Source organism: Pelodiscus sinensis, chromosome 1 (assembly GCF_052426305.1).
Source record: "Pelodiscus sinensis isolate ZL-2025 chromosome 1, ASM5242630v1, whole genome shotgun sequence".
Classification (NCBI taxonomy): Eukaryota; Metazoa; Chordata; order Testudines; family Trionychidae; genus Pelodiscus; species Pelodiscus sinensis.
In genome coordinates, this window is record NC_143052.1 from 106,760,170 (window position 1) to 106,782,340 (window position 22,171).

At 41.8% G+C, this 22,171-nt stretch overlaps 1 long non-coding RNA gene across 1 annotated transcript in view; it reads right to left on the reverse strand.

The window, feature by feature from the left end:
* Positions 1–3,427: 3,427 nt before the first annotated feature.
* LOC102452964 (uncharacterized) overlaps positions 3,428–22,171 on the reverse strand; it is a 28,002-nt gene continuing 9,258 nt past the window's right edge. The window contains exon 3 of the long non-coding RNA XR_012900833.2: positions 3,428–4,466. This is a non-coding gene — a long non-coding RNA (uncharacterized LOC102452964). The remainder of the gene's footprint in view (positions 4,467–22,171) is intronic.

Below are 22,171 nucleotides of genomic sequence, written 5' to 3' on the forward strand. Positions count from 1 at the left end.
AGCAATACTATGCCCTCAGTACGCCTACAGCAGGCGTTCTGGGAGTGGAGTGTGGGCGGGGCCATACCTGGTGGTTTGGGAAGGCAACTAGGGTACCAGATGCCTATGTTCATCTTCATGACTAGTGTACAAAAGACTGGCCTCAGCATCACAATTTCTCCAAAGTCATGCCCAGCAATTAATAGACATGGAAACTGAACTGCCCTGTCACTCTGGAGGCTATAATTTCCTATCAGATTTGAAGCATACTATGGAATGGCGCAGGAAAGCCAACTTGTTTGTTATACCTCTTTTGTGACTACTTAGATTTGTTTCCAGCAGTGCCTTGTAGGTTCATGCCTCTATGTTCTTACATAAACATCCAGGGGCTTTTCATTAAGGCGTGGTAAAGGTGAGAAATAATCACATTTATATTGTATGGGAAAACAGATAGAAGAAAAGGAGTAGACGGTGACACTTCATTTATACACACACAAACATATTCAGAAGTAGGAGTAATACATAATACATTATAACACCTGTATAAGCAGGAAACTGTTCACTCACAAAATCTATTACCCTACATATAGATGTTATTTTCACCTGTTCACAACAATGCTACTGTGCTCAAAGTGAGTATATAGGCATGTGTGCATGTGCACACGCATGCATTTATACATGTACATAATATGGGTGCCGGGTTGATGTTGCCTTAAAAATTAGGCTTAAAGGATTTCCATTTGTGAAAAAAAAAATACAGAGAAAGCTTTGTATTCAGCATACTGTTAATCGGAAAACTTTGTTAACAGGCACTATCCCCAGTCACAAATACTGCCATGTCTTCAGGCACACATGCCTGACTTCTGTCTATCCAACCAGTCATTGCAAGGCTTCTAACAACTGGTGTTGCCGGCTGAAGTCATCAGCAGGCACCTCCTTCCCCCTCAGCCTGCCTCAAGCTGCCAGGAGCCAGAACTGCCAGTAGGGGGCAGGGACAAAGTAAGTAACCAGCAACCCCCATTCCCCATGAGTGCTGGATAACAAAGTTTTCACTGTAATATGTGTTTTTAAAAAAAATGTAGAACATTTGCAAGTAGAGTGCAAACGGGCAAACCATTTTTTCTTTACAGAATAAAAATGAAGCTATATTGTGCACAATTGTTATTCCAGTTAAATAGCTTCAAGAGATTTTTTTGTCTAAAAATTGTTATTCTTCAAATGCATTCCAAAGTGTCTTCTAAGTGAGAGAGGTCGAGTCTTTTGCTGAACATTAATTAAAACATTAGCATTTTTCTAAAAGTAATTTGAATGCTTGGTGTATTCTTTCTGAAGTGTAATATTATTAATTTTTTGCCCCTATATTACATCAGTTTTAAGCTGGTATAAATGTTTTCAGTCAAGTTACTCTGCTATAAAATCTTGGGTAACACAGGTAAGGAATCAGGCCCCCTTATTCTTTATAGTAACAGCTAATTTTTGCTGGATATAAATACAGAATGTTTCTTCTATCTGTTTTTAATGCACTAAGAAAAAAAGAATGTGTATTGCAAGGACTTGTGTACACACCATTCATTATGTCTGTAGATAGGTAGACAGACTTAGTTCATTAAAAAGTTGTAAAATTTTTATCAGATGTAAATAGTTAATCCATAAAAAATGAACAAACTACTTTGTTGTAAAGTTGAATAGGTTACTTACATCATGCTGTGAAAGTCTTAGGAATGCATGGAGAGTATGAGAACAAATACAGAAGTAAGCTCAAGTTTTTGGAAAGTTTTATCCTCCAGAATAGTTGCTTTACATTTTAAACAGATGTAAATATGTAGCAGCCTTGTTTAAAGCACAGAACAGACTTTGATGAATATCATGTGTACAGTCTGTCTTTAAGTGAATTATTTTGATCTATGATTTGTTCCAAAGACTCTCTGCTGAAAACTAAGATGAAGTTATTAATTATTTAGTAATCAAATGTACAATACGTATAAAATATATTAAAATAGGCAGTTGCAGATGGTGCATCATTAAAGGTATAAGATTTTATTGATATTTGAAAGTCATTGAAGCCAGAGTAATGCAAAAATACATTTTATATGATTCTTTTGTTTTTGTTTGGGATTGTATTCCTCTCAATAGTTTTAATTATTTCTGATTATGTAAACCATAAAAAATGGGTGCATTTTTTCAATAATAGACATTTTCTCAAAAAGTCAATAGGAGTCTTTCTAGTGATTTACAGAGTTTGTATTTAAATCCTATATGAGTACTCCATTGTATTAATAGGATGTAAGTTATTTGAAGGAGATCAAAAACACCCAACTTCAATATTCTTATCTGACTCTCCACTGATTATAGATTGGGAAACATAAGAATAATTTATAGTTGAAGTTTCTGCACTAAGAAAACTAGAATTAGACATCTTTTTAATCTAATTATAAAAATAAAATGTTTATTCTGGTTATTTGATGTAATATTGCTCAAAATTTAGTTTGCTATAGAACACTAAGTATAAATGCTGTTGGGATAATAGCTGCCAAGATGTTTAGTTTCCTATTATAAAAGGAGTAACAATCTAGAGAATTCCAGTACTCCCAACTAATAACATTTTATCACAAATCCTTCCCATTCATACTATAAAACCTCTACTACTCCCTCCTATTGGTTCTAAAATAATTACACATTTAACTTCACTGGCTCACTCTACCTACTATAGTCATTAATAAGAATGCGAGTGCCAATTTCAGCCTCTGGGGTACAGTTTTGTCAACTTCTTTCCACTATGATTCTTTTATTTCCTGTTTCACTACTTTTTAATCAAAGCTTAGGGCTTTTTGCCTATACTCCGTGATTGTGTTTCTTATTAGTTGGACATAGCATGACTTTTCCTTACAGGAGATACATTTTTTGGACATTCAGCTTATACTTATCTACCATATTAGTACTCTTCTGTTATTTATTATTTTATTTGAAAATTGCCCCAGGGTATGTCTACACTACCCCGCTAGTTCGAACTAGCGGGGTAATGTAGGCATACCGCACTTGCAAATGAAGCCCGGGATTTGAATTTCCCGGGCTTCATTTGCATAAGCGGGGAGCCGCCATTTTTAAAACCCCGCTGGTTCGAACCCCGTGCAGCGCGGCTACACAGGGCTCGAACTAGGTAGTTCGGACTAGGATTCCTACTCCGAACTACCGGTACACCTCGTGGAACACCTCGTGAAATGAGGTGTACTGGTAGTTCGGAATAGGAATCCTAGTCCGAACTACCTAGTTCGAGCCCCGTGTAGCCGCGCTGCACGGGGTTCGAACCAGCGGGGTTTTAAAAATGGCGGCTCCCCGCTTATGCAAATGAAGCCCGGGAAATTCAAATCCCGGGCTTCATTTGCAAGTGCGGTATGCCTACATTACCCTCCTAGTTCGAACTAGGAGGGTAGTGTAGACATACCCCCAGACTTGAGGAAAGCCTATATAGTCTGTAATTCTCACCACAGTAGTAGTCGGTGGTCTCAAAGGCTAGATCTCATATTCGAATCAACATTTCTCCTATTTCATACTTTATTTGCTTCACATCTGTTAGGTGAATACTGGCCAGGTAGCTACATACGCATCTAAAGAAAACATTATTTAAATTAAGGCTAATGATTTTTTTCATGAAAACCACATGGAAGATTACCTATCCAATTGGCAGGTGGCATATGTGAGTATTGGGTGCAAGAAACTCTGGGCTCTCAGAGACTATGTATGGGCTTTGGAAACAAGAGTGGCTGAACTGGAGGAGATAAGGAAGGCAAAGAGGTATATAAATGAGACTTTCTGGAGCACAGTAGGATGGTTCCCCTCCATCCCAGACTGACAGCCTCTATGCTGTTGAGTAGGATGAAAATCTCAGAGGAGAACATCCAACTGCAGCAGAGGAAAATCATCCCATAGTTGGAATCCTCCTTCCAGATGATGTCATACTATGCTTTCACATTGAGAAAACCTTACTGGGGGGGGAGGGGTACTCCACTTGTTAGGAAGAGACAGGTAATAATTATGCCAGTTTTACAATTAAAATATAGCTATTAGCAAAATTCTCTTCTTCACTTAAGATCTTCGTGCCACTCAAATGCCAAAGGGGACAGAAATTCACTGGTTCTCCCAAGTTCCTACAACATACCTCTCTGAAGCGGCTAACATAGGGGACCTGTTGGAGGCAAGACTGGAGCAATCTGTTTTATATAACCTGGTGGCATACTTAGAGCAGCCTTTAGGTTGATCTATAACAGGGGTAGGCAATAAAATGGTGGCCGTACACCAGGGTTAGCCCCTGGCAGGCTACCACAACTATATTTATCTGCACCTCCGCAGACACAAGCGATTGCAGCTCCCATTGGTTGTGGATTGCCATTCTTGGACGATGGGAGCTCCAGGAAACGGTGTCCCAGTCCAAGCGGTTTCACGCAGCTTCAGTTGGTAGGGAACAGTGATCTGGTGCCAATCGCTTATACCTGTGGAGACAGAGGAAAATATAGTGGTGGTGACCCCCGGGGGCTGAACCTGGAAAACTGGATCCAGCTCACAGGCCGGTATTTGCCCACCCCTGATTTACAGTAAACTGAGGTCCAGGTCAGTATAGAATCCATCTCAGAATCAGACCCACAACTGACTTCTTTCATCCTTCCCTCAGATGCAGCCATAAGACTTTGAATGCATCTGAAACTCTTGCCCTTTGCTGTTCTTATAACTAATCTTAAGCAACTCTTAAGCCAATTACATAGTTTTTAAGTTTAATTTTCCTCTCCAGTTTGCTTTTAACTTTTTCCCTCATAGTTTTAAAACATGTTTCTTTAATGTTCATCACTACTTTGTTACTCTCTAGAGCTGTCACTATCAAGGTATCAAACCAAAGCATGCAGTTCAGAAGAGATCCTATATTGATCTCTTGAATTAACTCCTGATTTTACAGAACATTAGATTTGGTTGAGAGTTGCTTGTATGCTCTAAAAATATCTGCTCCTAAGGTTTATTTCAAATGAATTGGTCTTGGAGTGATTTAAATCAAAATTATAGTTTTACCAGCAAACTTACCAACTTTTAAAAAATGTCTTTTAACATGCTGGCTCTAAACCACTTATCCAGAAATCTCATATGTGCATTTTAGTCGCATGAGTTTTAGGGATGTGAGGCTCTTAAAAAAATTAATCACAATTAATTGTGCTGTTAATCAATCAGAGAATACTATTTATTTAAATATTGTGGGTGCTTTCTACTTTTTCAAGTATATTGATTTAAATTAAAACACAGATTTCAATGTGTACAGTGCTCACTCTGTATATATTTTGATTGCATTTATTTGCACTGTAAAAACCAAAAGAAATAGTATTTTTTAATTCACCTAGTAAATAGAGGTACTCTAGTGTAATCAATTTACTATGAAAGTTGAAGTTACAGCTATAAAATTATGTACAAAAGCATACACAAATAAAACAGTGTAAAACTTTAGAGTCTACAAGTCCACTCAGTCCTATTTCTTGTTGAGTCAACTGTTCAAACAAACAAGTTTGTTTATATTTGTGGGAGACAATGCTACCCACTTCTTATTTTCAATGTCACATGGCATTATTGTAACCAGGATTGCGAGATATTTACATGCGAGGTTAGCTAAAGATTCATATGTCTCTTTATGCGTCAACCACGATTCCAAAGGACATGAGGACATGTATCAATGTTGAATACAGGTTCTGCTCAATAATGATCCAAAGCAGTTGATAATTGGTGCATGTCCATTTTCATCATCTGAGCCCAATCCCACCAGCAGAAGGTCGATTTTCTTTTTTGGTGGTTTGGGTTCTGTAGTTTCTACATCAGAGTGTTGCTCCTTTAAGACTTCTGAAAGACTCCCATACCTCATCCCTCTCAGATTTTAGAAGGCACTTCAGAGTCTTAAACCTTGGGTCAAGTGGTGTAGATATCGGTTTAGAAATCTCACCTTGGAAGAAGTACCTTCTTGGTACCTTCTTTGATTTTTGTCAAATCTGCTGTGAAAGACTGCTATAAAATTAATTGTATGCCAGAACATGAGTAAAACAGAATAAAGGTATATCTACACTTGCAGCCTATTTTGGAATAGGGCTGCAAATGTAGGCATTCGGAATTGCAAATCAAGCCCTGGATTTAAATACAGGCAGTCCCCGACTTACATGGATCCGACTTACGTCAGATCCCTAGATACGAACGGGGTGAGGCAACTCCCGCACATGCGCAGCAGCATTCCCGGGGCTCGCTCACCTGGGTCCTAGGATCCTCCTCCTCCTCGGGCCGGCTCCTACTGGGGTCCCGCAGAGCTGCCGGGCAGAGGAAAAGTGCCTCCCCCTGCCAGCAACAGGCTGCCCCCTCCCCTGAGCAACAGGCTGCCGAACAGACAAAAGCAGCCTCTCTGCCCCTCCTCCCCTCTATACATGCCGGGCTCCCGGAGCGCAGCAGCGTCCCCGGGGCTCGCTCACCTGGGTCCTAGAATCCACCTCCTCCTCCTCTTCGGCCGGCTCCAACTGGCCTCTGCCTGCAGCAGCTGGCCACAGGGACAGGGATCCCGCAGAGCTGCCGGGCAGAGGAAAAGTGCCTCCCCACGCCCGCTGCCCCCCCCCCCCCGCGGCCTCGCATCCTGCACGCCTTCCCCCTCCCCCCCTGCCAGCAACAGGCTGCCCCCTCCCCTGAGCAACAGGCTGCCGAACAGCAGACAAAAGCAGCCTCTCCGCCCCTCCTCCCCCTATACATGCTGGGCTCCCTGGGCAAACAAAGACTCCACCAAAACAAACAAAGTGCTGGCCTCATTGTGTTAGCAAAAAAAGGACCCTCCTCCTAGAACCCTGGGTGGTGTGTGGAAATAAAGCTATTAGCTCAAAGCATGGTGCAGAGCTGTTTGGTATTTGATGAGTTACTCCTTTAGTCCTGAGTTTGTCACAGGGACAGAAATAGATGTGAAATCTTCTGAACAGGGGAACAGACAGCAAAACAAACATTAGAGGGGAGTTAACCTTTCCCTATGCTATCCAAAATTAAAAAAAATGTTTGGCTAGAGTTTCCCCTACAATATGTACCAGTTCCGACTTACATACAAATTCAACTTAAGAACAAACCTACAGTCCCTATCTTGTACGTAACCCGGGGACTGCCTGTATCCCGCACTTGATTTGCATCTTCCCAGCAGGGCGACATTTTTTAAATTTACAAGCCCGGAATAACTGCCCACGTCTACATGCGACAGTGAAATGGGCGTTCGAAATAAAGCCCTATTTTCAAACTACCAGTTAAACCTCATTGCAGGAGGAATAACAGGTAGTTCAAAATAGGGCTTTATTTCTGTCTGATTCTGGCAGAGGCCTAGGGGAAGAGGGGGGATGGTTTTCCATGAATGTCACTCCCTAGATCCCCAAGAGCACAGGGTGGTAGGTAACAATTTGGACACTCTAATGCAAGGTTCTATTTAGTTTAGCTATCAGAGGGATTCTGCTGGTGAAAGTTAGTTAACCACAAAGTTAAGTTTAGTAACACAACCCTTTGTTAGACTAACAACTAATTAGCCTTCTTTCATAATACCATCTGCAAGTTTATACTCTCTAGTGTCCCACAAGATTTATTTAATGAGCTAGATGTGTATTTATATATTCTGATTGTATATTCACACACACAAAGGCACTACGATGCAGTATTAAAATAAGTAATAAACACACAACAATATAGTGGATCTCAAGTAAAGTAACCCTTATAAGAAATAGCTTTAATAATAACTAGTACCTATGGCTACCGGGTGCACCCTGCTGTATGCTGTAGGTTTCTTCAGCACTGCTGAACCACTCAAATGTTGTGCATTAAGACATATAAGGTGGGGACAAATTCACAGGAGTATGAAGTACGTTTGGTTGGCACTTTAATTAGGATAGATTTGTGCCATTTGCAAAGCTACCCTAACCCATAAGGGAGGTGGTTTGGGAGGAGGTCTGATTCTTAGAGCTCCCAAGCACACAGGTGGAGGAGAAGTTATTCAGGATACTTCTGCCTTTGCACCAGGCCCACTGAGGGAGAGAGAAGTTGGGGCATGGCCCCATGTCTTTTGTTCCCCACCCCCACGGTGATGTGCACATTATCATCATCCCTCCTTTATGAGCTCTCGATGAGTAATGGCTGTAATCTGGTTGCTAATGGGAAGCTGCTTGCCAGATTCCACCAACAGATAACTGTCCCCTGTATGGTACTAAAACATCCTCTGTTGCCTAATTTGTCATTTGTAAACTTGGTGTGTAAACTCAAGTGAGCGCACCAGTTAAAATGAGAGAAGTACAGTGGAATAGATCTGGAAATTATGTCAAACTGAGGCTGTCACACTTGGTACAATTAGAGATACATTTTTACTTTAGTGGCAAATTAACTACTGCAATATCAGGGAAAACAAATAGTGTTTTGTGGCTCGATTTATGCTCCTAACAGCCACTTTAGACACCTAAATCCCAGAATCAGGTGCCACTGGCTTTCACAAAGCTCCCACTTAGCTTCTCACACAGGCTACGTCCAGACTGGCATGATTTTCCGGAAAAGTTTTCCGTTAAAAGCATTTTCGGAAAAGCGCGTCTAGATTGGCAGGATGCTTTTCCGCAAAAGCACTTTTTTTTGGCTATTTTCGCGATTGGGGCTTTTTTGTGGAAAACAAATCTCTGCTGTCTACACTGGCCATTTTGCGCAAAAGTTTGTCGGAAAAAGACTTTTGCCCTAGTGTGCGATCCTCCAAGTATGCTGGCTTTGTGAATATTCTACAGTGCCTCTCCTGATTCATTGTATAGGGAGTCTCGGCACCTAATCTGGCTTTGTGAACCTCAGTGATTTTTCTAGATGGCTATGTTTCTTTTTCAATACAGTCCCTTATGTCTAACTATTTATTTATCAAGATCTACTAAAAAACTTAATGAAAAACTTAATGTTAACAAATCTCCGGGACTGGATGGCATTCATCCAAGGTTCTAAAAGAACTAAAATGGGAAATTGCTGAAATATTATCTGTGGTTTGTAACCTATCCCTTAAATCGGCTACCATACCTAAAGACTGGAAGGTAGCCAATGTGACACCAATATTTTAAAAGGGCTCTAAAGGCAATCCGGGCAATTACAGTCCGGTAAGTCTAACTTCAGTACCGGGCAAATTAGTTGAAACAATAGTAAAGAATAAAATTGTGAAGCATGTAGAAGAACATAATTTGTTGGACAAAAGTCAACATGGTTTCTGTAAAGGGAAATCCTGTCTTACTAATCTATTAGAGTTCTTTGAAGGGGTTAACAAACATGTGGACAAACATGGGGATCCAGTAGATATAGTATACTTAGATTTTCAGAAAGCCTTTGACAAGGTCCCTCACCAAAGGCTCTTGTGTAAATTACATGGCCATGGGATAAGAGGGAAGGTCCTTTCTTGGATTGAGAACTGGTTAAAAGACAGGAAACAAAGGGTAGGAATAAATGGTAAATTTTCAGAATGGAGAGGGGTAACTAGTGGTGTCCCCCAAGGGTCAGTCCTGGGACCAATCCTTTTCAACTTATTCATAAATGATCTGGAGAAAGGGGTAAGCAGTGAGGTGGTAAAGTTTGCAGATGATACCAAAGGGTATGTCTACACTACCCCGCTAGTTCGAACTAGCGGGGTAATGTAGGCATACCGCACTTGCAAATGAAGCCCGGGATTTGAATTTCCCGGGCTTCATTTGCATAAGCAGGGCTCCGCCATTTTTAATTCCCCGCTCGTTCGAACCCTGTGCCGCGCGGCTACACGCGGCACGAACTAGGTAGTTCGAACTAGGCTTCCTAGTTCTAACTACCATTACTCCTCGTGGAATGAGGAGTAACGGTAGTTCAAACTCGGAAGCCTAGTTCGAACTACCTAGTTCGTGCCGCGTGTAGCCGCGCGGCACAGGGTTCGAACGAGCGGGGATTTAAAAATGGCGGAGCCCCGCTTATGCAAATGAAGCCCTGGAAATTCAAATCCAGGGCTTCATTTGCAAGTGCGGTATGCCTACATTACCCTCCTAGTTCGAACTAGGAGGGTAGTATAGACATACCCAAACTGTTTAGGATAGTCAAGACAGAAGCGGACTGTGAGGGACTCCAAGAAGATCTCACCAAACTGAGTGATTGGGCAACCAAATGGCAAATGAAATTTAATGTGGATAAATGTAAAGTAATGCACATGGGAAAAATAACCCCAACTATACGTATAGTATGATGGGGGCTAATTTGGCTACGACACATCAGGAAAGAGATCTTGGAGTTATCTTGGACAGTTCTCTGAAAACTTCCCATATGAGGAGAGGTTAAAGAGACTGGGACTTTTCAGTTTAGAAAAGAGGAGACTGAGGGGGGATATGATAGAGGTATATAAAATCATGAGTGGTGTGGAGAGGGCCAATAAAGAAAAGTTATTTATTAGTTCCCTAAATAGAAGAACTAGAGGACACCAAATGAAATTAATGGGTAACAGGTTTAAAACTAATAAAAGAAAGTTCTTCTTCACACAGCGTGTAGTCAACCTGTGGAACTCCTTGCCAGAGGAGGCTGTGAAGGCTAGGACTATAATAGAGTTTAAAGAGAAGCTAGATAATTTCATGGAGGTTAGGTCCATAAAAGGCTATTAGCCAGGGGATAAAATGGTGTTCTTGACCTCAGTTTGTCAGAGGCTGGAGAGGGATGGCAGGAGACAAATCACTTTATCATTGTCTTCGGTTCACCCTCTCTAGGACACCTGGTGCTGGCCACTGTCGGCAGACAGGATACTGGGCTAGATGGACCTTTGGTCTGACCCAGTATGGACATTCTTATGTTCTTATGTACTAGGGAACTGGACACAGGCTACTGGGTTCTCTCAGGATTTGTAAAGGGAATATTTCATGTTTGAGCAGATTATAGGCCAAGCAAAATTATTATGAAGCAGTTTTTAAGGCTTGAGCTCAACAGAGAGAATTGGGATTTATTTCCAGTTCTCTCTTGAGACAGTTCTTCACCAGAAGCACTTCATTCCAGCTCCAGTCCCCAACCCATAAAAGAGATGGCTACCCTACTTGCCCTATAAGGCAGCATTCTTTCCCCTTTGTGCCAACAGAATAGTGTGGAAAAGACAAATGCAGGACCCAGGATCTGGCCAAAAGATTTCTATTACGTGGGTTCAGATTTTTAAAATTAATTTTCTGTACTCATTTTCTGCAATTTGAAGTAAATATACAAAGATCAAGCCATACAAGCAGTGCCTGAGAACGGAATACCCATTTCCATCCTGACAGAGCAGGCACAATTCCCACTGAGATTGAATAGTGTTGTGCATAGTTTAGCCAAAGCTGAATTTCGCCAATAACATGCAGGGCTTCATACTAGTGATAGCGGTGGTAATTAAGAAATAATGTCATTGGAATAGAACAATGTCACAAGATAAAGGTCTCCTGCTGCTACACAAATGCTGAAGTGAAGCTCATTTATCAAGAATAAATGTCAAGGTAAAACTGATGCATTTTTAAAGCAAGGTTCGGATCTAATTATTTTTATTATACTGAACTAAATGACTGATATATATGTAGTAATTTTATCCAATGGATATTGCTGCAGCAGATAAGATTTACTGTACAATTATTTGACTTATTTTATTCTGATTCCCTAGAGAGAAGGCTTTTTAATGTACCATAGCTAAGCAGAATGGTTTATCAAAATTAATGTTTATTTAACCATACTACTATGAATTGGCTCAATGAGCCTTGCTCTGCAATCTATCAAACCAAATCATGTTCCCATTGTAACAATAAATGAATTCAGTTCTTAACTTCACTAAGAGCAGGATTAGGACCAGTGGATCATATTCTTGGTGAATTTCCAAATGAAATATTCTGGAAGTCAAAATGGGAGACAGAATTCCGTTTTTCAGTTTTTATGACTGAGCCAAACAAAAGTACTGGATAAATCAGTGTATTTATTTAGTTAATAAGTTATTTTTATTTTTGTGGACTTTCAGAAGTAAATAAGGAGCATGCTTTTGGCAATCTGATTGACTTGCAGACACTGGGATATATTGATAATGGGCCAAATTCACCAGTTCAGTCTAGCTGCGTTGTGCTACTTCAATGAGAAAAATCAAACCTTAAACTTTACTTCACTGAGGTTCATTACCTCTTTGTATCATCAGAGCAGTCACCATATCCTGGGGAATCTGCCCTTGACATTTCACAGGAAAACTTTGAAAAACAATTTAGATTATTCTTTTTCATACATGTGCATTTTCCAAATAACAGCATTGAGACAACATGGTTTTCTTATCTCAAGCTGAAGACATTTCAGTCATCAGTCATCGTTCCTTTCCATGATAAAAGAAAAGAAGGAAAGAAAAGAGGGGCCAACATTATCTACCTGCTGCCTATTGTATGACTATGGTCTCCTGCAGACACGCTTGGATTTACTATTTTTGGTGTGACGTTCCCACTCCTTTGTTTGTTGAACAGCACATGAGAGGCAGCAAAGAGGAGACAGGGTACATGAGGGGCTAAGTCCTCTAACTAGGGCCTCCAACAAAAAAGACAAGGAAGCATTCTAGTTAAGTGAAGGGTGATACAATAATTCCTTATATCTCAAGAAACTTTACCTGAAGGGCAACTTGTCAGGTGAAGGAAGTTCTAGGAGATCTACCATAGCCAGACTTCTCACCGCACACAAAGATAAATTAGATCCATCTCTTGTCACCACAGGATAGAAATTGTTGCTTGCTCACTAATGTCTGTGGCATCTCAGTAGCTATCACAAGTGGGTCAATAATTTATGACGAGGCAATGGCTAAATTTCCAAGACCAGCATAATCTGGGCTAGCTACTCCCAGGAAAGAAAAACCTTACCTGACTTTGTTTATTTGGTAAGAGGTCAGCTAGCATAGGTTTTTCCAAGTAATAATATGAAATATGAAATATTTAGTATTAATATAACACTTTACATGCTTAAAGAACTTTACTACCATTAGCAAATTACATGACCTCTTTGTGTTGTAAATAGATAAGTAGGTGTGGTGTTGTCTTAATTTTACACGAGGCAGAAGGCCACCCACTTAGTGTAAGAGCCAAAATTAGCTCTCAGGACCTTCTGACTTCCAATTCCGTGCTTATTACTTCAGCTCAAATTGTCACAGGAAAGATCACATCACACTTTAATGAATGATCAGACAAACATTTTTTATTTAATCACCAGCTAGCAACCGGAAAGGAAATAACTATGTATAGAAGACTCAAGACTTTCAGATGCCAAAACAGTTCCCCAGTTTATGGATTGATCACATGCAAAGACAACTGGAAATAAAATATATTAAATATCATTTCTTCCCCTGTCATTAATTAATCTTTAGCACTTAGATCTTCTCCTAAATCTTCACAGATTATTCTGAGTAATAAGTCTTTTTGAGAAACATTTCTTGAAAAACTCAAGCATTATGTATCTCTGATTTCAGATATTTGTAAAAGTCCTATGAGACCTTTGCTGCTTTGTCTATCCCAAAGGAATTCAAATCAGAATAATAATTGCACTAAACTCTTTAAAAACCAATGGGACCTGTGGATATTCAACCTTTGTAAATCAGACCAATATGCACTTATACATGGTGTGCGGAGGGGCGGGGGTTCTGTGTATCTGTGTGTGTACGCCCATTACTTATATTAAGTTTGAGTCTGGAAATAGCAACCAAGATCCATGGTACACTGTGTGAGGCCTATACCAATATATAGCATAAGCAGAAGGGGGCAAGGGGAGGCAAAGGAGGAATGTTTATGTGAGTAAAAATTGAAGCCATGCTTGACCACCTGTAATACTTAAAGAATTATCCCTGCTCAAAAGAGTTCATAATCTCAACTAACAAGAAAAACAAAGAATGGGAATGTAGTAGAAAGAGTGAGACTGAAGCATGGGCCTGGTGTAAGGCCTGACACCTGACCCAAAGTCAGCAAAAGTTATGCTATGAGCAACCATCAGGCCCTGTCAAAAGCAAACGCTTGCCTACACGGATTCAGCACCAGTATTGCTAGCATTGCTAAAACATAGAAACCATGTGAATACATTCCTCTAGAATGTAAGAAGTAAACCCTAACCCAGTGTTACCACCACCAGGCAGATTTGAATGTGGACATCAGTGTAGGAGCCTCTACAGCTTGAGCTATAAAACCAGCTGGCTCTCAGCTTAGGCTGTAGAGCTCCCTTGTTCTTATCTCTCTCTGTAAGTGCTCTAAGTGCCACTACTTGTGACAGTGAACCACACTAGGAGTACATCTAGACTACATCCCTTTTTCGGAAAAGGGATGTAAATTAGGCGTATCAAAATTGCTAATGATGCCGGGATTTGAATATCCCGTGCTTCATTAGCATAAAAATGGCCACCGCTTTTTTTCGGCATGGAGGTTTGTCAGAGAAAAGCGGCAGTCTAGGGGCTGATCTTTCACTAAAGAAACCCTTTTCTGATAGATCCCTTATGCCTCATAAAACGAGCAAAAGATCACCCTCTAGACAGCCGCTTTTCTCTGACAAAGTTCCGTGCCAAAAAAAAAGCGGGGGCCATTTTTATGCTAGTGAAGCGCGGGATATTTAAATCCCTGCTTCATTAGCAATTTCGACCTGCCTAATCTGCATTCCTCTGCCGGCAGAGGGGTGCAGTCTAGACACACCCTAGGTGTGTGGGTTACACTAGCACATGTTGAAATGGTTTGACCAATGTGATGCTGATATTTTGTCTGAAACATCAGAATTAACAATCCAAAGATGGGGCAAATTGGAATGTTTTCTCTAAAACACCAGAAGAAAAGTACAAGGGGAAGTAACAAGCATGTCCTGAAATTGTTTATCCCAGATTATTTGTCTCGATGTATAAAATATTGGGACACTTTGCGTGAACCCTTTGTCCTGCCTCGAGGTCAGTGGAAAGTCCCACTACTGATAACAGGTCCACTGTCATGGGCATGCATATGTTAATGTACCTGATTCAGCTGGATCATTAGCACCATGCTTTGCTGACAATAAAATTAAACCAACTTTTGTAGTCTTATTGAGAAATTTGATTGGAGCCTGCTGTATAAGGGATCTGACCAGAGCTAGTGCAGCATGCAGAAAGAAACCACACACTCAGCCAAACATCCAACAACAGAGAGAAAGGAATTTCGCTATTTTACAGGTGAGGGGGTTGAGAGAATTGAAGCAACTTCCATAAGATCACAAGAGAGTCAGTGCTAGAGATAATATCTTCTATTGGACCAATTTCTGTTGGGTGTAGGAGAGAAGCTTTTGAGCTTCACCATTTGGAATCCAGCTGCCTGTGGGCTCAGTTGTCTAGTAACTAAATTAGCTTGACTGGCTCCTCACTGAGGGTACATTTACACTGCATGCTTATTTTTAAATAAACGATTCCAGATTAGTTATTCTGAAATAGCTTATTTTGAAATAGCACATCTACACTGCAGGGAAGCCTCAAAATGAATGTGAGACTGACTTCCCTAATATAGATGTGCTATCTCAATTTAGAGCCCCTAGAGGCACGGGGGAAGAATAACTTAAAATGTCCCTGGTGAGAGGCTATTTCGAAATAGCAGCAGTGGAGTATCTACACACGCCTTATTTCAGAATAGTTATTTTGGAAGGGGAGCTATTCCTTGTGGAATGAGATTTAGAGAAGATGGAATAAGCTGCCGATTATTTCTATATTATTTTGAAATAACAGAATTGCTGTGTAGATGCTCGCATTGTTATTTCGGAATAACACTAGTTATTCCGGAATAACAGTGCAGTGGTGATGCACCCTGACAGACTATGCTTCTTGGTTAGTCAGAGGAGCCAACCCATCATCCCTGTAGCCCTGTAGCAAAAGCAGCACAATAGTTGCTCAGTACTTTTGCCAGACCTACTTCCTGTCCAGCCTTTGCTCCAGCCTTTGCCTACTCTACTCCAGCCCTAGTCTGTGACTAACACTGAACTCCTGATTCTTGGCTCTGAGCACTGGCTTGTTTCGTGACCATGATTCTAGGGGTGTGTCTACACAGCAAAGTTATTTTGGAATAACGGCCGTTATTCTGAAATAACTATGCGAGCATCTGCACCGCAATAGTGTTATTTTGAAATAATTTTGAAATAATGGGAGGCTTATTCCGACTTCTGTAAACCTCATTCTATGAAGAATAACGCCTATTCCAAAATAGCTATTTTGAAATAAGGCATGTATAGATGTTCCACGTCTGCTATTTCAAAATAGCCCCTCACCAGGGCCATTCTAAGTTATTCCTCCTAGGGTTCTAAATCGAGATAGCACATCTGCATTAGGGAAGCCTATCTCAGACTAATTTTGAGCTTCTCTGCAGTATAGACGTGCTATTTTGAAATAACTATTTCAGAAAAGCTTATTCCAAAATAAATGTGCTGTGTTGACATGGCCCTTAGGTCTGTTTTTTGGTTCTGGTCTGACTCCTGTCTCTGACCACTGTTTTACCTTCTGACCATGACTCTGATTTTACCCTCTGGTTGTACTACTAAGGTCACATCACCTACACCAGAGTTTCCCAACCAGGTTCTGCAGACCATCATCAGGGGTTCTGCAAGAAATCGTGAAATAAATAAATAATGTTTTCTTACAATGTAAGCTGACATATCATATATATAGTAGCCCAATGTCTGTGACTCTGTAACGCTGAAACACTGGCTGTTCCCTCTGGGCAGCACTGTTGCTGCCCACCATGACGCTCGGCTGACTTCTGCACCACTCAGCCTGGCCACCACGTGGGAGCAAGTGGCGCAAGCAGCTGTTTGGGGTCCGCTCTCCCCATCCAGCATGGGGGTGCTGCATAGGGAGCGCAGGGCCCAAACGGCCACTTGCGCCACTTGCTCCTGTGTGGCAGCCCAGCGGAGCGGCGCAGAAGTCAGCCAAGCGCCACGGAGGGAGGCGAATGGGGGGGTGGAGCAGTGACATACATACCCGGGGGCGGGGCCTGGACGAGCATGCATCCCCGATGGAGACAGAGGAGAGCAGAGAGAGAGTGAGAGGCAGGAGGGGGAGAAGAGAAAGAGAGAGATGGAAAGAGAGGCAGAAGATGGAAGAGAGCTGAGAGAGAGGGGGCGAGGCAGTAGGAGGAGGAGAGAGAGAGAGAGAAAGAGAGAGAGAGACCGCAGGCTCCTCCGACATGGAGGAGAGACCTGAAAATCCCGTCTTATGATGGGCTAATTGGCTAGTATATATATATAAAACAGTTCTTGACAATAATTTAGCAGTAATTGAATTGCGTTCCCCACTGTCAACTTTTTCTGGCCAAGCAAATGTTTTCATAGGTAAGGGTTCCTCGGGATATGAAAAATTATTTTAGGGGTTCCTCCATGGGAAAAAGGTTGGGAATCACTGACCTACACCTTGGTGTACAAAGTTCATAGAGCTGTTCTTTAGGTCACACTGTGAAGCATGAAAACTTGTCCCTTTCGCCAACAGCTGCTCATCCATTAAAAGATATTATCTCACCCATCTTGTATCTCACATATCCTGGGACCAACATGGCTATAGCAACACTGTGCTAGAGTTGGCAATTGAACCCAGAACTCCTGAGTTACTCACCAATGTTTTAACCACAGGGCCAGCCTCCTCCATATACAGTTGGAACTGTCTCAAAGAATTAGATGGTGCCTTCTGAACAATTCTGACCTTTCGCTAAAAGACTACAAACCAAAGTGAACAAATGTCTAATTGTTAGAAGAGAGCATGACACAATTATCTCATGCAGTGACTTAGTGCACTAACTTTCACCTTGAGAGTGGAGTTCAAATTTTGACCAAAGTGATCTCATTCTCATCTCTTTATACTGGAATTGAATGAAAGCAGCATTCCCATACTATACTGCCACACTACACTAGTCTGTTGTTGCATATTCCATTTCACTTTTTATGATACACCATGTTCAAAATGTGCTTGTTGCGAATGCTCAGCATTGACAGACTCTGCCCTGTGGATTGCTTTATAACTGCAATAATGCCTGCCAGACAGCAATTTTTTGTTATTACATTAGCAGTGAAAGACACTTCTTATTCAAAATTAGAGGGTTAAAAATGTTCAAGCAAGCTAAATCAATCCTTAGTGCTTTGGAATTTTCCTATATATTTTAAAATCCATTTTGAATGATACTCATATTAAAAGTGTACGCTTTTACTTAACTTTTCTTATAAATAGCTTAAAAACATAAAGCTGAAATGTCTAACTTCCTCCAGTTTTTTTGTTGTTGTTGTTGCATGATTGTATATTCCAGTTATTGATCTGCAAAGCACAGAAATAATGAGGGCCAGATCCTCAGCTGCTGTAAATTCACTTGAGCTTGTCTACATGAATACTTGCAGTATGTCTGCATTTAAAATGCTACAGCAGTGCAGCTGAGCGGCTGTTGCACTTCATTATAGATACTACCCATGAGAACGGTTTTCCCTTTGGTATAAATAATCCATCTCCCCAAGAGGAAGTACATAGGTCAACGGAATAATTCTTCCATCAGCTAGCACTGTCTACACCGGGATTAGGTTGGTGCGGCTACATCTCTCAGAGGTGCGGATTTTTCATATCTCTGAGCAGGGCCATCCTTACCCACACACAGAATATGCAGCTCCATAGGGCACCTGACATTTTGGGGCACCACAGGATCTTAATGTGCATCCATTCGCCTCTTCTTATCCATGTTATATGGCTCTGCTTCCTCAGGAGAGGCTCTAGTTTAACTTAAAAATGAAGATGCCTGACCTATTAGTAAACACTGAACCTGTGAAAGAGCCATTCAAGTGGCATTTGGAAACCCCAGGCACATACTGTCAGTTGCTGAATTTACTGTGTATGTCTACAGCAGTGTTTCTCAACCAGTGGTATGTGTACCCTTAGGGGTACTTGAGAGAAGTCTGGAGGTATGTCAGCACAACTGAAATTTGGAGAAAACTGAATTTTTGTTTTAAGTTTTACAGCACTTTATTATTTTTTTACTTTTTACACCCAAACATTTCATCACCAGCCCAGCTACGATTACGTTGTTTAAACAAATGTGTTGCAATGGTAGAAAAAAACTGTATGTGTCTGAAAACTGTAGGTACTGGGGGTACTTATAATTTTGTGGTTTTTTTTTTTTTTTTTTTGAAAAAGGGTGCTTTATAAAAAAAAGGTTGAGAAACACTGGTCTACAGGACCTTAGTTTAAAATTATTTTATCTCTAAATAATTGTGTGTTTTCCCCTCCCCCCCCCCCCCAGGTTCCATTGGGCATAGGGGCACCAGTTTAATAGTACCGCATAGGGCCCCCTAAATCATAAGAGCAGTCCTGTGCCTGAGTGATGTAACTATACCAAATTAAGTTTCTAGTACAGACAAGGACTTAGTTCACAGCTAGCTGGGGTGTAAATCTACCCTACACCAGGCTGCTACACACAAAGGGTATGTCTACACTGTAGGGCTAAACTCGAACTAAGGTATGCAACTTGAGCTACATCAATTGTGTAGCTTAAGTCAAAATAGCTTATTTCGACTTTGGGCACGTCTACAAAGCACTTATTTCAAAATACAGCACTCTTCCCTCGACTTCTCTTATGCCTCATACAATGAGGTTTACAGAAGTCAGAGTAAGAAGCCCGTTATTTCAAATTTATTTCGAAATAACAGGCTTACTGTGTAGACATGCACTATGTTATTTCAGAATAACTGACATTATTCCAAAATAATGCTGCTGTGTAGACATGCCCTCAGTGTCTCTATGGATCCTGCTTCCATGCATGAAAAGTTCAGTAGTACACTTTGAACTACTCTGCTTTGAAACAGGAGCAGATCAAAACGCACTACAGAACTTTTAGTGCATGGCAGAAAAGGAGTCTTAGTTCAAACTTTTTTCTCTCAACTCAGTTATGTCCTTTGACTAGCATGTGGGCTCCAGGGTGGGATCAGGAATGACGGGGGAGTGGGAGGAGAGGGCTCAGTGCTGGAATGTAGGGACTGGGGCATGGGCTTACCTCCAGCAGCTCCTGGTCAGTAGTGCAGGAGGGTGCTAAGGTAGACTTCCTGCCTTTCTGGGCACCACAGACTGCACTGTGCCCCTGAAGCAGCCGCCAGTAAGTCCAGATTGTAGGCGGAGCATGCAAGAGGCTCTGCATGCTGCTCTCATCCACAGCCTCTGCCCCCACCTCCCAGTGTCCAGTTCCTGGCCAATGGGAGTGCAGAGCTGGTACTCAGGGTGGGGACAGCATGCTGAGCCCCATGGTCCCTCCACCTAGGAGCCAGACCTTCTGCTGGCCATTTCTGGAGCGCAGCATAGTTCAGAGTGCCAGGACAGGCAGGAAGCCTGCCTTAGCAGCTCTCCTGGTCACCCTACAGTAGGGCTAGGAAAAGGGGCCTCCACAGGCCAAATTTGGCCTGTCAATCCAGTAAATCTGGCCCATGACCACCCTGCCGCTCCCCTGCCCCCAGGCCAATCAAGACCTGGGGACACGGGAGTGCACCAAGTCTCCTCTCCCCACCAAGGGCATGCTGTGACTAGAGAGAAATGCCAGCTGTTTTAAAACAGTCAGCAGTTCTCTCTAGGCACTATGCACCCTTGGCAGGGTGGGGCAGGGGGTGAAAGACTTTTCACGTTCCCCCCTGTCCTCAGGCCCTGATTGACCTGGGGGTGGAGGTAGCACGCAAGGTCTCCTCCTGCTGCTGCGGCTAGAGGGAGCAACCAGCTGTTTTATAACAGCTGGTGATTTTCTATAGGTGCTGGGGGCGGATGGAGGGGAAGACTTCACTTGCTCCCCCACCCCCAGGCCAATCAGAGTCTGTGGGTGGGGGAGCAGAAAAGTCTTCTGGCCACGCCCCTTTTACCCAAGGCCCCACCCCTTCCAGGGACACCTGGGGCCACTTCAGAAATTTATGAAGTGGCCCCCTTTTGAAAATTATTGCCCACCCCTGCCCTACAGCAAGATGACCTAGTGCCTGACATTCCACAGCCCAGTACTAGGCTGCAACCTGTTCTTTGAAAACCATTTAGTGTATGGCAGATTACTCAGTATGTACATCCCAGCTTACTGTGAACTAAGTATTTGTGTAAACAAGCCCTTATCTGTGCTATAGTAGCACCTACAGATACCAGCTCCATTAAATAAACACACAGTGAGATAGAATCTCTGTGCTGAAAAACTTTTGATCTAAGTTGTAAAGACACACAAAAGATAAGAGGGGAATAGAAGCATGGAGAAGTGACATGGTCTTTCCAAATAAAAACAACAGGTCAATGAAAGAGCCAAGAATAAAATCTTTCACTGGCCACCCACTGGACCACCCTGCATCCACATGAAAATCAGTGGAGCTATGCCAGTTTTAGCAGCTGAGATCTACCCTTCACTCTTGACATCTGAAACTATAACATTCATTGACCTGCACTTCATCCACCTATATCAGGGGTCTCCAAACTTTTCAGCCCGAGGGCCGCATTAACTATCAAACAGCAGTTCGGGGGCCAACTACACACTTGAGGTCCAAATAAAAAACAATCAAAACATGGATGTTGTTTTTAATTATTTATTTAATATTATTTTATTCAGTTATTATTTAATAACACATTGATACACTACACATGAACACCTGTATTAGTGTGAATGGTGAAATTGTTTCCTGGATGCCAAAATTGTTTCCGTAGACAAAAAGGTCTCCACGGGCCGGATGAGAGGGCCTCGCGGGCCGCAGTTTGGAGACCCCTGATCTATATGGTGCTGACTAAACTCCCCAGGTTCTAGTCCCATGAGAAATTTCTAGTGGAGCTGGGGATTGATCCCAGGTCTTTAGATGCCCAACTAGTTAGAGCCAACATCCATTTTGGGAGCTCAGATAATGGCTATAAGAAAGTTCAAAGAGCAAATGTCCAGCCAGTGTCAACACTTCTATAGCATTTAAAAAGCAAACAGTAGACCTAATATAAATGTGCCAATTACTGGCAGTCAACCGTACAAGTACAGGTAGGGTATAAGAATAATCATAACTGCTTGAACCAATGAGTAATCCTCCCACTGCATTCTGAACAAGCTGCAAGTAATGAAACAGCCTTACAGAGAGCCTCATGAAGAGGGAAATGCAATAATCAAGCTTCTTGGACAGAAGGGCATGTGATGAAATTGTGAGGTCAACCAGCTCGAAAAAATGAAAAGCTTTC